The following is a 13,534-nucleotide window of genomic DNA, read 5'->3' on the forward strand; positions in this document are numbered from 1 at the left end:
GCTCAAACGGGATAGCTTGGATTATTATTGGGACGAGCCCTATTTGTTTATGATTTACACTGATGGTGTGATTCGACGATGTGTCCCGGAAGAGGAGCAATTGGGTATTTTGGAAGCTTTCCATTCCTCACCCTATGGTGGCCATCATGGGGGGGCGAGAACGGTTTCTAAAGTGCTTAGTTGTGGATTTTATTGGCCTAATTTGTTTAAAGATGCCAGTGATATGGTCAAAAGATGTGATGAATGCCAACGAGCCGGTGGAATTTCAAAAAGGGATGAAATGCCCCTCAATACAATTCTCGAGGTAGACATTTTTGATGTTTGGGGCATCGACTTCATGGGTCCTTTCATGAGCTCTTGTGGAAACACTTACATTATAATGGCGGTAGATTATGTCTCCAAATGGGTTGAAGCCGTGGCTTTGCCCAACAATGAAGCCCAGAGTGTTGTATCATTTCTTAAAAAGAGTATGTTCACGAGGTTTGGCACTCCCCATGCTATCATTAGTGATGGGGGATCTCACTTTTGCAACAAAGCTTTTGATTCATTGCTAGCCAAATATGGAGTTAATCACAAAGTAACCACCCCCTATCATCCTCAAGCTAGCGGTCAAGTGGAAGTCTCCAACCGAGAAATTAAGAGTATCTTGTCTAAAACTGTAAATGCAAATAGGGCCGATTGGTCGAAAAATTGGATGATGCTCTTTGGACCTATCGGACAGCTTACAAGACTCCGATTGGTATGTCCCCGTACCAGTTGGTGTTTGGGAAAGCTTGCCATCTTCCGGTAGAATTGGAGCACAAGGCTATGTGGGCCTTGAGGAAGTTGAACTTAGAATGGGATGTTGCTGCAAATCTGAGGGTTGAACAACTTAATGAGCTCGATGAGTTTAGATTTCATGCATACTCCAGCTCGTCCTTGTATAAGGACAAAATAAAGTACCTTCACAACAAATATGCTTGGGGCAAGGAGTTCAAAGTTGGGGATATGGTTCTCTTGTTTAATTCCCGGTTACGTCTGTTTCCGGGTAAGCTCAAGTCAAAGTGGAGTGGGCCATTTGAAGTTGTGTTCGTGACCCCGTTTGGTGCTCTTGATATTAAAAACAAAAATGGTGAAGTCTTCAGAGTCAATGGTCACCGAGTCAAGCATTATCTCGGAAAGTTCGATGGCAGCCACGTAGTGGCGCTTCTTCATCTAAAGTGATGTGGTGGTAACATGCGTCGTGCCACGACGTTAAATTAGGCGCTTCTTGGGAGGCAACCCATGTGTATCTTAGGATTTTTGAGCTTACTGTTTATGAGATGCTACAGTGATTGTGTTGAAGCAGTGCAAACAAAGTTGGAAAATGGCATAGTCTTTGAAGATTGCCAGCGCAGTCGCGGTGCATTTTGTGCGGTCCGCGCTGGCATGAGTCAAAAGGGGGACTCTCTAAAGTTCTTCACCGTGGCCACGGTAGAGTTAGTGCGGTCCGCGGTGGACTGACGCAGCTGCGGTACACATTTGTGCGGCCCGCGTAGGCTTCATCACGAGGGGTGACACAAATAAACCCAGTGCGGTCCGCGGTCACTTTTGTGCGGCCGCGCTGGTAGGTGAGTACGAGTCCTACTAGGGCTCTATAAATAGAGTCCAAGGGTCTCATTTTACCCTTTTTGCAAATTGGAAACCCAGAACCCTAATTCTACTGTTCATCCCCGTCCAAAACTGAGATTCTTGCTTGTGTGGATATATTGTATTCATTCTTCATAATCCTAGTAACATTTCATGCATTTTTGATTATTACTCTTTTATTTTAATTTTAATTGCTTGCCAGTAGTCTGTAACTTCTTTGCCTTCACAATTGTCTTCGAATTGTTAGTCTAGGGTAGCTTCCATTTTAGTTTGAAATAACTAAGGATTGGGTACATGAGTAGGGACAAGTAGGGGTAAAAAATTGAACAAAAATAGAACAAAAGCTTGCAATCCCTAGTTTACTCAAAAAGTTTACTCACTGAACCTAACCCAGTGCGCCCCGCGGTCGCCTTAGCGCGGTCTGCGGTGCCCTAACGCGGTCCGCGCTACGCTTCCACGCGGTCAGCGATGCTTGAATGACTGAGGAACAACTTGTGTCCAGCGCGGCCGTGGTAACGTTTGTGCGGTCCGCTCTGGACCACCGCGGCCGTGACCCCATTTTGTGCGAACCACGGTGTGAGATTCAGAGAAGACCCCTCCTGGGGTTTTGATCAGTGCGGCCCGCGGTCGCCTTAGCACGGTCCGCGGTGCCTCTAACGTGGCAGCATTCTTGATGGCGCGGTCCGCGGTGCCTGGTTCTACAACAGTGTCTGCAACTTTCATTTTGCTTCTGCAATTTTAATTCAGTCACATGTTTCACTGCCTGTTCTTCAACTAACAATGTTAGATGTGTTTGTTTGCAAACAATGGTAAAACAACGAGGAAGAGGTGCTAAACAACCCGACCGAGGTGACTCCTCCCGGGGAGGAAAAGGGAAACAAGTTAAACTCACTTCCCGTCCTAAACTGAAAACAAGGAAACAAATTGCTATAGACGACCAATCGGGGAGTGAGTACGTACCATCCCAGGACCTCTCTTCTGATTCAGGGCCAGCTACTACAGTCCCGGCTTCACATACTGCCCAAGCCCCACAATGTATAAATTTTGAGTCGTTTGATGGCTCAGCAGCAGGCAGTGGTGAATACTTCACCTCCCCCACAGCTTCAGTATCTGGGGAGAGTGCAGAAGGCGGGACTAATAGTGATAATGAGGTACCGAACAGTGGGGTGCCCCAGATTGGGGGTGTTGAGAGAACTAGAAAACCTGACGTTTGGGAAGATCGGTTTGTCAGCTAGGTGGCGCTCCACAAATTTAGAGAATGGTGGCCGACACGGAAGTTGATACTTGAGCGGAGCTTTATTGACAAAGACCTTCTACCCATAAACCCCAATGTGCATAGACAGTTCCAGGCTCGAGCGTGTTGGGAGTTCTTTAAAGACAATTGTTTGAAGGCAAATGAGCATATAGTCAAGGAGTTTTACAGCAATGTGGCTCATATCATGAAAGGCACTAAAGTGACGAAAGTGAGAAATAAAAATGTGGTTTTCACCGGGAAGGCATTGAATGAGTATTTGGGGTTCATTGACGAAGATGAGTCCCTATACAATAAAAAGTTAGCAATGGGCGAGGAGCTTCGTCCATGGTTAGCTTCGTACCTAGCAATCCCAGGTACGGTTCCAGAATGGCTACAAGCAGGGACCAAAATACTTTGGAGAACTTTCAACTTCAAGGCTAGAGGGTGGTTGACCTTTGTATGCAGCCGGCTCGACCCGACCACTCATGATCAGACAATTCCACTTGCTCGGGCAGTTCTTATTGTTTCTATTATGGTAGGTTACCCTATCAATGTGGGAAATGTGATGTCCCGCACCATTTCTGCAGTAGGGGTTGAGCATGACCGGAACTACCCTTTTCCCAGCACCCTTACTATGTATTTCCGGGACTTGGAGGTGGAGAAGAGACCGTTTGACGTAAAGGTAAAACCTGTGGCTCCATTTTACTGGTACAGTTTGAAGGGGCCAGACAACCCCAAAGACAAAAGTTACAAACTGCCTTCCTCTACTCCAGCTGGCCAGTCTAAGGAGCCAGTGGCGGTAGTGTCTTCGGTTGAGCCCCCCACAGAGCCATCCACCATGCCTACGTTCACCACTGATGATGATTTGCCTCTACGACCCTCCTCCTTTGCAGGCCCTAGTACTTCAGTTGATACGGGGGTCCCTTCTTCCCGGACTCATCCTTTCACGGCCCAGCAGTTGAGCCGGACACTAGCTAGTTTGAACAACTAGATGTCAGCTGTGACATCTAAGTTGTCTACATTGTCTGCTACAGTTGAGGCCCATTCAGCACCTTCCACTACTCAGTTTCCTCAGTCCATTGAGGACACACTGCAGAAACTCCTGGAAAATTAGGAGAAGATTATGAGGACTCGGGACGCCTTGACTATGGCGGTAGATTCACATGGCAAGGCTTTGAGGGAGCTTTCCAAGGAGCACAAGAAGATGAGGAAGTCAAGGGCGTCCAAGGAGTCGGTGAGAGTGCTACAGACTGATGCGGACAGGCTATTGGTAGACCAGATGCCTTTAGACTTGTTATTCGGGGATCCAGCCCTAGCAGGAGCACCAGCGCCACAACCACGGCAGGAGCAGGAGCAGGCACCCAGGCCCCCAAGAAAGAAGAGGAAGCTCCCCAGTTCAGTTGGTGCAGTTATTGAGCTACCAGACCCACAAGAGACCCCCTCCAGTGATGCACCTTTCAGTCAGCCAGTTCAGGAGCAGGCCCCAGTCCCAGCAGCTGAGCAACAGGAGATCGGGAACCAGTCTGAGGTTCCCATACATACAGAGGACTTGGGACCACTGATGATCCCATGCAAACAGACCAGGCCTAGGGAGATCCTATATCCTTTCAGTTGTTTTGATATTTATTTGATAGTTGGCATTGAGACAATGCCAGCTTTTATTCGTGGGGTTGTGCCCTACTTTTTCTTGATGACTGTATATATATAGATTCTTAGTTTATTTTTATTGATTTTGTATTTTTTTTACTTTGGGTTGTATATAACTTTACATTTCTGTATATATTCATCCCCTGTCGTATATTCTACTCCCCTATTGTACATATTCATTCTATTTTCTATTTTCGCAAAATTTTCATTTTTAGCTTTGTAGTTAGGCTCATAGCCGCTTGTTTTGATTTTGGCGTTTCCAATAAGCCCTTGGTTTTCTTAATTCCACGGTTCTTTCCAAGAGTGGAGTATTGTGCGAAACGGGTGGCTCTTCCCAATGATAGATGGCGTGACAACCTTCTTAAGGGTTTGAGTTCGTTTCTTTGATTTTTCTTTTGTTTTTGATAAGCGTAGTTAAAGGCACCTCAAGCAAGGTTTCACTTGGGCCTAACACATTTGCCTTTGATCCTATGGTCAAAGACATAATGTTGTGTTCAGGATGGTGAAAGTCGTGGCTTTGAGACTCTTGCGTTGACCAAACAATCATCGTGTGGTCTTTTTGGACCATTGTGTGTTTAAATCATAACTAAGGTCGTTATGGGCCCTCGACTTGATGTCTTTAGCAAATCCCTAGCGTGTGGTGAGGAATTGAAATTTGAGTCCAACTCCCAAGCCAATGGTCTAGAACTTTCCCTGAATGTCTGTTGAGGCGAAATCCTAGGTGAAATTTGACTTGAGAAATGATTATAGGATCTCCTTGATCCAAATGCTAAGTTGAACAATTTCATAGCCTTCCAATGAAATAATCCCTAATTAACCCTTTTGAGCCTTAAACCTGTTTCTTTCAAGAACCAATGTTACAAGCCTATACCCGTTCTAAACGATTACCCTCTCTTGGCACCCAAATCTTCCCTTGAGTAATGGCAAAAATCTAAGTTTGGGGGGAGAGACAAGAAAGGAAGCAAAGCAGTAAGGTACAAAAGAAAGAAAATAAGGCAATGAAAAAGCAAGAAAAGAAAAAGGACAAAAAGAAAGTCCCATGTGAACAAGAATAAAAAGGGATTCAAGGAAAACAAAAGTGAAAAAAAGGTGTGGAGAAAGTAGAAAAAGGAGAAATGTTTTGAATTGTATAAGAAAGAGTGACAATGTGTCTCTCTAACCCCTTGTGAAGAAGTGAAATCCTCAAAAAGAGCCAAGAAAGTTGTGCTGAAATGAATCAAAAGAAGTGCTTAAGGGAAGATTGAACCCATGTGAATAAAAATATGTCCTACCCTTGCCTAAAAGCCTTCAAAATGACTCCACAAAAGCCCTATTTGATCTCAAGTGAAGGGACCTTACATTAGTGGATACTTACATAATGGGTAAGCATATGGTACTTAGAGCTGGACTTGTGACCTTCCTTTTTGAGAGAGATGAGTGAAATTTCATTTGCTTCGATTTGTGTGTCAATATTTAAAAGGTGAGGTTCACTTAGGGAGAGTTGAGGATGTGAGAGTTTGGGTTCCACAATGACCAAAGTAAGTGAGAAAATCTCTTTGATGAAATGTGTCAACTCTTGATGCTCTTGTGTCGCACTTGATCCATAGTTTTCAAAGTTTTAAATGTGTTAATGATGCATTCGTATTGAGGGCAATTGTTAGTCCCAATTGATGCTTGTTGAGGTTATTTTAGGATAGCTGGAATTACTGGGATGTTCCTTTAAGGGGTGAGTCTTATTTTGTTTGCTTGAGGACAAGCAAATGTTTAAGTTTGGGGGAGTTCATAAGTTAGGATTTTAAAGTTTTTATGTCCCTACTTGCCTATGCTTTGAGTATAAATACAAAAACAGTCCCAAAATGCTCACAAGTTGTGCTTGATTGCAGGGTTGATTGACAAAGTGACAAGATGTCAAAGATCGGCTCAAAAAGGAGTGAAACCTGCTCAAGTATCAAAGACCAAGAGAAGTGAAGAAAAAGGGGCCTAGTGCGGACCGCGTAACAATGACCATGGACGCACTAGGAGGTTCAGAGACTGGACATTTTTGAGCCTAAGGTCACGTGACCGCGGTAGGATTCAGCGGCCTGCGGAGAAGCTTCGCGGCCGCACTCCTGCTCTGTGCGATCCGCATTCATAGGGTTCAGCAAAGGGCCATTTGTCCTCATGCGGTCCGCGGTCACGTCTGCGCGGACCGCGCCAGTTGCCTTCGCGGCCGCAGTACACTCCCATGCAGTCCGCATCCCCCAGTTCAAGTAATCAAACAACTGCAACCCAAGAGCCAGTGCGGCCGCGGTCCGTTTTGTGCGGCCCGCACTGACCCCACAGGGGTATTTTTGTCCATTTTTTCTAGCCTAGTATAAATGGAACATTTTACTATTTTTTTAGGGAGGAGGTCAGATTTGAGAACAAGAGAATAGCTACGCTTGGTGTTGTAGCCATTTTTGGCATATTTGCTTCCCATTAACAATAGATTATTGTAGTTTCTTCTTAGTAATTAATTAATATGTGTAGTTCTTCATCTATTTCTTTAGTTTCTTCTTTAATTATGTGTAGCTAAACCCATTAGCTAGGGTTGTGGCTCAACCCTAGTGTGGGTAATTGATGGGTGTTGCCATCTAGGGTTAGATTGACTATGGGTGTTTGTTATTTGGGTTGATTTTATGATTTAATTTAGAATTGGTGGTTGCAAACACTGATTCAAGCTTTGTGGGTTTAACTCTTCTTGAGAAAGAGAGTTTATGACCTCAAAATTGACCCAATAAGGGATAGTGAAGCGACATATAATGTTTCTCCATATAAATGTGATAACTTCTTGTTCGCATATTTGGGTGAACACACCTATTTCTACCCATTTGGATAAATAGTCAGTTAAAACCAGAAGAAAACATACATTACCTCGCCCTGCTGGGAGGGGTCCGACGATGTCCATTCCTCATTTGATGAACGGCCACGGCGATGTAACAGAGTAGAGGTGTTCGTCCGCTTGGTGTATCATAGGAGCATACTATTGGCACTGTTCGCACTTCTTGACGTAATCGGTGGCTTCCTTCTTCACTGTGGGCCAATAATAACCTGCTCGAATGAGGCATCTGACGAGTGCTCGGTTTCTAGTATGGGCGCCGCAGTGGCCTTTATGTACTTCCTCGAGCACACGTCTTATTTGGTTCAGCCCTAGGCACTTCGCTAGAGGGCCTCCAAACGTTCTTTTATATAGGTCATGATTTATGATGTTGTACCTGGCCGCCTGCAGTCGAAGCCTTTTGGCTTCCTTTTTGTCTGCTAGGAGTACTCCTTCCTGCAAATATGTTATAATACGGTTGCGCCAGTCCCAAGTCAAATTTACAGGGTGTACCTTGAGCTGGTCTATTGATGAGTGTAGGAGGGTGACCACGTTTTCCTTCGTGATGTTTTTGGTGGCCGCTGCTAACTTGGAGAGACTATCTGCCTCTATGTTTTGTGCCTGAGGTATCTGATCGAGTCGACATTCGTCGAACTCTGGTAGCAGTTTATGAATTTCTGCCTGGTATTTTGTAGCCTCTATTCTTTGATTTGGAAAGTCCCTGTGACTTGGTTGACAACGAGTTGCGAGTCGCATCTAAGGATGACTCGTCGTACTCCGTATTTGAGAGCTAGCTTCAATCCTTCAATTACGGCCTCATACTCGGCCTCATTGTTAGTCATATCAGAGCACCGTATGGATTGGCGAATGACTTCGCCTGTTTGGACTTCGAGTACGAGTCCCAGTCCATATCATAATGCATTGGATGTGCCATTGGTGTATAGGACCCATAGGTCTGGTAGACCAGACGAGGTACGAGAAATTTCCTTTTCGACCTCGGTTACTATTTTGGCATTAAAATCGGCGACGAAGTCGGTGAGCACCTGCGATTTTATCACTGTTTGCGGCTGATACGTTATATCATGCTCGCTCAATTCTATGGCCCATTTGGCCAAGCTCCCTGACAACTAGGGTTTATGCAGGATACCTCGTAGGGGGAAGGTCATCACTACCGATATGGGGTGACATTGAAAATAGGGTCTAAGCTTTCGTGAAGTTATGACCAATGCCAAGGCCAATTTCTCGAGGTGAGGGTACCTCGTTTCTGCATCGACGAGATTTTTGCTAATATAATAGATCGTAGACTGTGTACCTTTATGTCACGACCCCACTTCGCCCTTCGTGAACCATCGTGACGGCACCTAGTCCTCTACAACTAGGTAATCCTAAATTGCGGAAGATAACCAAAATGCGAAATATAAAAAAAATTAAAACAGAATGAAGAGTGATAAGAATAATGTTAAAAAGTGCCACTCGGCATATACAACACAACATTCTCAGAATCAAGTACACTATCCCAAAACCCAGAAACTCACGGAACCACAAGCCTTTGGATATCTACAATGTCTAACTCCAGAATATCTAACAAGGGAAAGAAATACATAAGGGCAATGTTTAAAAGCTAGAATAGAAAGGGACTCCTCGGTCTGCGGACGCGGCAGATGTACTTCAAAGTCTCTAGAGCGGTCGCCTCACCTCACGGGTGATAGGACTAAGTCGCAGTACCTGGATCTGCACATGAAAAAAATATGCGCAGAAGGGGCATGTGTACACTACAGCGATACTCAGTAAGTACCAAGCCTAACCTTGGTTGGGTAGTGATGAGGAAGGTCAGGGCCCTACTGAGGTTAAATAAAATATAAGGATCAACTGTATAGAACAGAACAATATAAATAAGTACAACAGTAAAATAATACAAGATGTACAGGACAACAACAACTATACAGAAGCAAGGTAAACACGGAAAAGAAATACAGCTCAGCACCAATAATAACAGTCGGGGATCTCCCAAGATGTCGTCCTGTAGTCCCATATGTACATATCCAATGGATCTCCGAGATCCCATCCCGTAGTCCAACTCATAGTGTGCGGGGATCTACCGTAATCACGTTCCGTAGTCCTAAATGTAAATATCCAGTATTGGGGGAATCTACCGGGTGCATTCCTGTAGTTCCATATAACTGTGCAGGGGGATCTACCGGAATCCCACATCCGTAGTCACAAAATAAACAGACAAGGGGGGGAGCTACCGGAATCCAACATCCGTACTCCCAAAATAAATACACAGCAGTAACAGGAAAATATATACATAAATGGCAAAATTTCATATTAAGGCAACAAGTGATTCTAGCCTAGCATGCTGCACAGAATTCAGGTAAGGCAGGTTGAGCAAATAAAGCAATTAAGTCACTTAGACATGCTTTCCTAAGCTAACAACATGTTTAATAGTGCAAGTAATAGAAACACGAAAGGAAACATACTGGTAATTACTTAAAGAAAATTGGATTTCCAACAATTAGAACAAGTAGGCACTTGTCACCTCACGTACAAGGCATTTCAATTACCAAATATACCAATCCTAAGGGGACGGTCCCCCACACAAAGTTAGACAAGCCACTTACCTTGAACCGGCTCAAAATCAACCCGAGACCACGTTCTTGCCATGAGTACTCGACTCCAAATAGTCCGAATTTATTCAGTTCAATTGCATAATGTAAATAACACTTCAAGTAACTGATTCTACAATTAAATTCTAAACTAATACGTGAAATTATGTAAAATGACAAAAATGCCCCTAGGGCCCACGTCTCAGAATCTGGTAAAATTTATAATTCCAGAAACCTCGCACTCTCGCGAGTTCAATCATATCAAAAGTACCAAAATCGGACCTCAATTTGTCCCTCAAATCATCACTCAAAAGTCTCCAATTAGACAAATCCTATCCCCCAATGACCACTGATTTTCCTTAATTTTCCATACTTAAATTGATAAAAATCATTATAATAACGAGTTTAGGGACCAAAGACCTTACCCCAATGAACTCCTCTGAAAATCTCTCTTGAAAAGTGCTCCCCAAGCTTCTTCCCCTTTCGAATAAGATGAAAAATGGCTAAATTTCGCGAATGGAAGAATTTATATGTTCTGCCGAGCAATTTCCGCATCTGCGGTCCCGCTTTTGCGGAGCCGAGGTCGCACCTGTGACTTTTCACTTAAAGGCCGACTTCCGCACCTGCGGTCTCCAACTCGCAGATGCGGTACCGCTTCTGCGGAAATTCTCCTACATCTGCGGAACTGCTGACCTCCTTCCATTTCGCTTCTACGGTCTCCTTGCCGCTTCTGCAGCTCCACACCAATGGGACCCAAACCGCAGGTGCAGTTATGAAAGAAAACCAGCTGTTGCAGTAAACTTCAAACTCCAAATCCTTCCGTCAACCATCCAAATTCATCCTGAGGCCCCCGAGACCTCAACCAAGCCTACCAACATATCCAATAACTCCATTCAAACTTGTTCCAACCTTCGAAATTCTCAAAACAACATCAAAACACCTATTTTTCATCGAATTCAAGCCTAAGAATTCAAAAATCTCTAAAAATACGCTTTCGATCAAAAAGTATATCAAACCTCATCCGAATGACCTGAAATTTCGCACACATGTCACATTCAACACTACGGATCTACTCCAACTTTCGGAATTCCATTCCGACCCTCGGATCAAAATCTCACCATCGAACCGGAAACTTAAAAAATTCAACTTTCGGCATTTCAAGCCTAAATTAGCAACGGACCTCCAAAACACAATACGAACACGCCCCTAAGCCCGAAATCACCCAGTGGAGCTAACAGAACCATCAAATTTCCATTCCGAGGATGTCTTCACGCTGTTCAGACTACGGTCAACTTTCCAACACTTAAGCTCTTATTTAGGGATTAAGTGTTCCAAAACTCTCCGAAACTCAAAACCGAACATCCCGGAAAATCAAAATAGCATAAATAAACTCGGGGGAAGCAATTAATAGGGGATTAGGGCGTTAATTCTTAAGATGACCGGCTGGGTCATCACATACTCCTACACTTAAACATTCGTTTGTTTTCTAACGAGCATAAAGACATACCTAGAGTAGTGAAAAGATGAGGGTAACGACTGCGCATATCCTGCTCCGTCTCCTAGGTCGCCTCCTCGACCGGCTGGCCCCGCCACTAAACCTTTACTGATGTAATATTCTTTGACCTCAGCTTTCTAACCTGCTTGTCCAATATTGTCACTGGCTCCTCAACATAGGATAGATCCTCGTCCAACTGGACTGAACTGAAATCCAACACGTGTGACGGGTTACCGTGATACCTACGGAGCATCGAAATATGAAATACTGGATGAACTCCTGCCAAGCTAGGAGGTAAGGCAAGCTCATAAGCAACCTCCCCAACACGCCTCAATATCTCAAAAGGGCCAATAAACCTTGGACTCAACTTCCCTTTCTTCCCAAATCTTATAACGCCCTTCACAGGCGAAACCCGAAGTAGAACCCACTCTCCAACCATATAGGAAACATCACGAACCTTCCGGTCCGCGTAACTCTTCTGTCTGGACTGGGCTGTACGGAGTCTATCTTGAATCACCTTAACCTTCTCCAAAGCATCCTGAACCAAGTCTGTGCCCAACAATCTAGCCTTACCCTGCTCAAACCAACCCACCAGGGATCTACACTGTCTCCCATATAAAGCCTCATACGGTGCCATCTGAATGCTGGACTGATAGCTATTGTTGTAAGCAAACTCCGCCAATGGCAAGAACTGATACCAAGACCCTCCAAACTCAATCACACATGCACAGAATATATCCACAAGAACCTGAATAGTGCGCTCGGACTGTTCGTCCTTCTGAGGGTGAAATGTTGTACTCAACTCCACCCGAGTACCCAACTCATGCTGAACAGCTCTCCAGAACCATGATGTGAACTGAGTACCTCTATCTGAAATGATAGAAACCGGAATACCATACAGACGAACAATCTCCCGGATATAGATCTCCGCCAACCGCTCGGAGGAATAAGTAGTACACATAGGAATAAAGTGAGCAGACTTGGTCAGTCGATCCACAATCACTCACATAACATCAAACTTTCTCAAAGTCCGTTGGAGCCTAACTACAAAGTCTATGGTGATCCGCTCCCACTTCCACTCTGGAATCTCTATCTGCTGAAGCAACCCACACGGTCTCTGGTGCTCATATTTCACCTGCTGATAGTTGAGGCACTGAGCTACAAATCCAACTATATCCTTCTTCATCCACCTCCACCAGTAGTGCTGCCTGAAATCCTGATACATCTTCGTGGCACCCGAATGAATGGAATACTACGAGCTTTGGGCCTTCTCTAGAATCAACTCTCGAAGCCCATCAACATTGGGTATACAAATCCGACTCTGCATCCTCAATACCCCATCATCTCCAATAGTCACATCTCTAGCATCACCGTGCTAAACCTTGTCCTTGAGGACAAGCAAATGAGGGTCATCATACTACTGCTCCCTGATACGATCAATTAAGGAAGACCGAGAAACCATGCCAGCTAAAACCCGACTGGGCTCTGAAAGATCCAATCTCAGAAACTGGCTAGCTAAGGCCTGAATATCCATCGCCATAGGCCTCTCCAATGCTGGTAAATAAGCCAAACTCCCCAAACTCTCTGCTCGGCGACTCAAAGCATCTGCCACCACATTGGCCTTGTCCGGGTGTACAAAATAGTGATGTCATAGTCCTTTAGCAACTCTAACCACCTCCTCTGGTGAAAATTTAGATCCTTTTGCTTGAACAAGTGCTGCAAGCTCCGATGGTCAATATGAATCTCACAGGGAACCCCGTATAAATAATGGCACCAAATTTCCATGGCGTGAACGATGACAGTTAACTCAAGGTCATGAACAGGGTAGTTCTTCTCATGTATCTTTAACTGTCTGGACGTGTAGGCAATCACCCTACTATCCTGCATCAACACCGCTTCGAGGCCAATCCTTGAGGCATCGCAATAGACTGTATAAGACCCCGAACCTGTAGGCAATATCAAAACTAGGGTTATAGTCATAGTTGTCTTGAGCTTCTGAAAGCTCGCCTCACACTCCTCCATCCACTAAAACGGAGCACCCTTCTTGGTCAACTGGGTCATAGGGGCTGCAATTGATGAAAACCCCTCCACAAAACGACGGTAGTAACCCACCAAGCCAAGGAAACTGC

Source organism: Nicotiana tabacum, chromosome 6 (assembly GCF_000715075.1).
Source record: "Nicotiana tabacum cultivar K326 chromosome 6, ASM71507v2, whole genome shotgun sequence".
Classification (NCBI taxonomy): Eukaryota; Viridiplantae; Streptophyta; class Magnoliopsida; order Solanales; family Solanaceae; genus Nicotiana; species Nicotiana tabacum.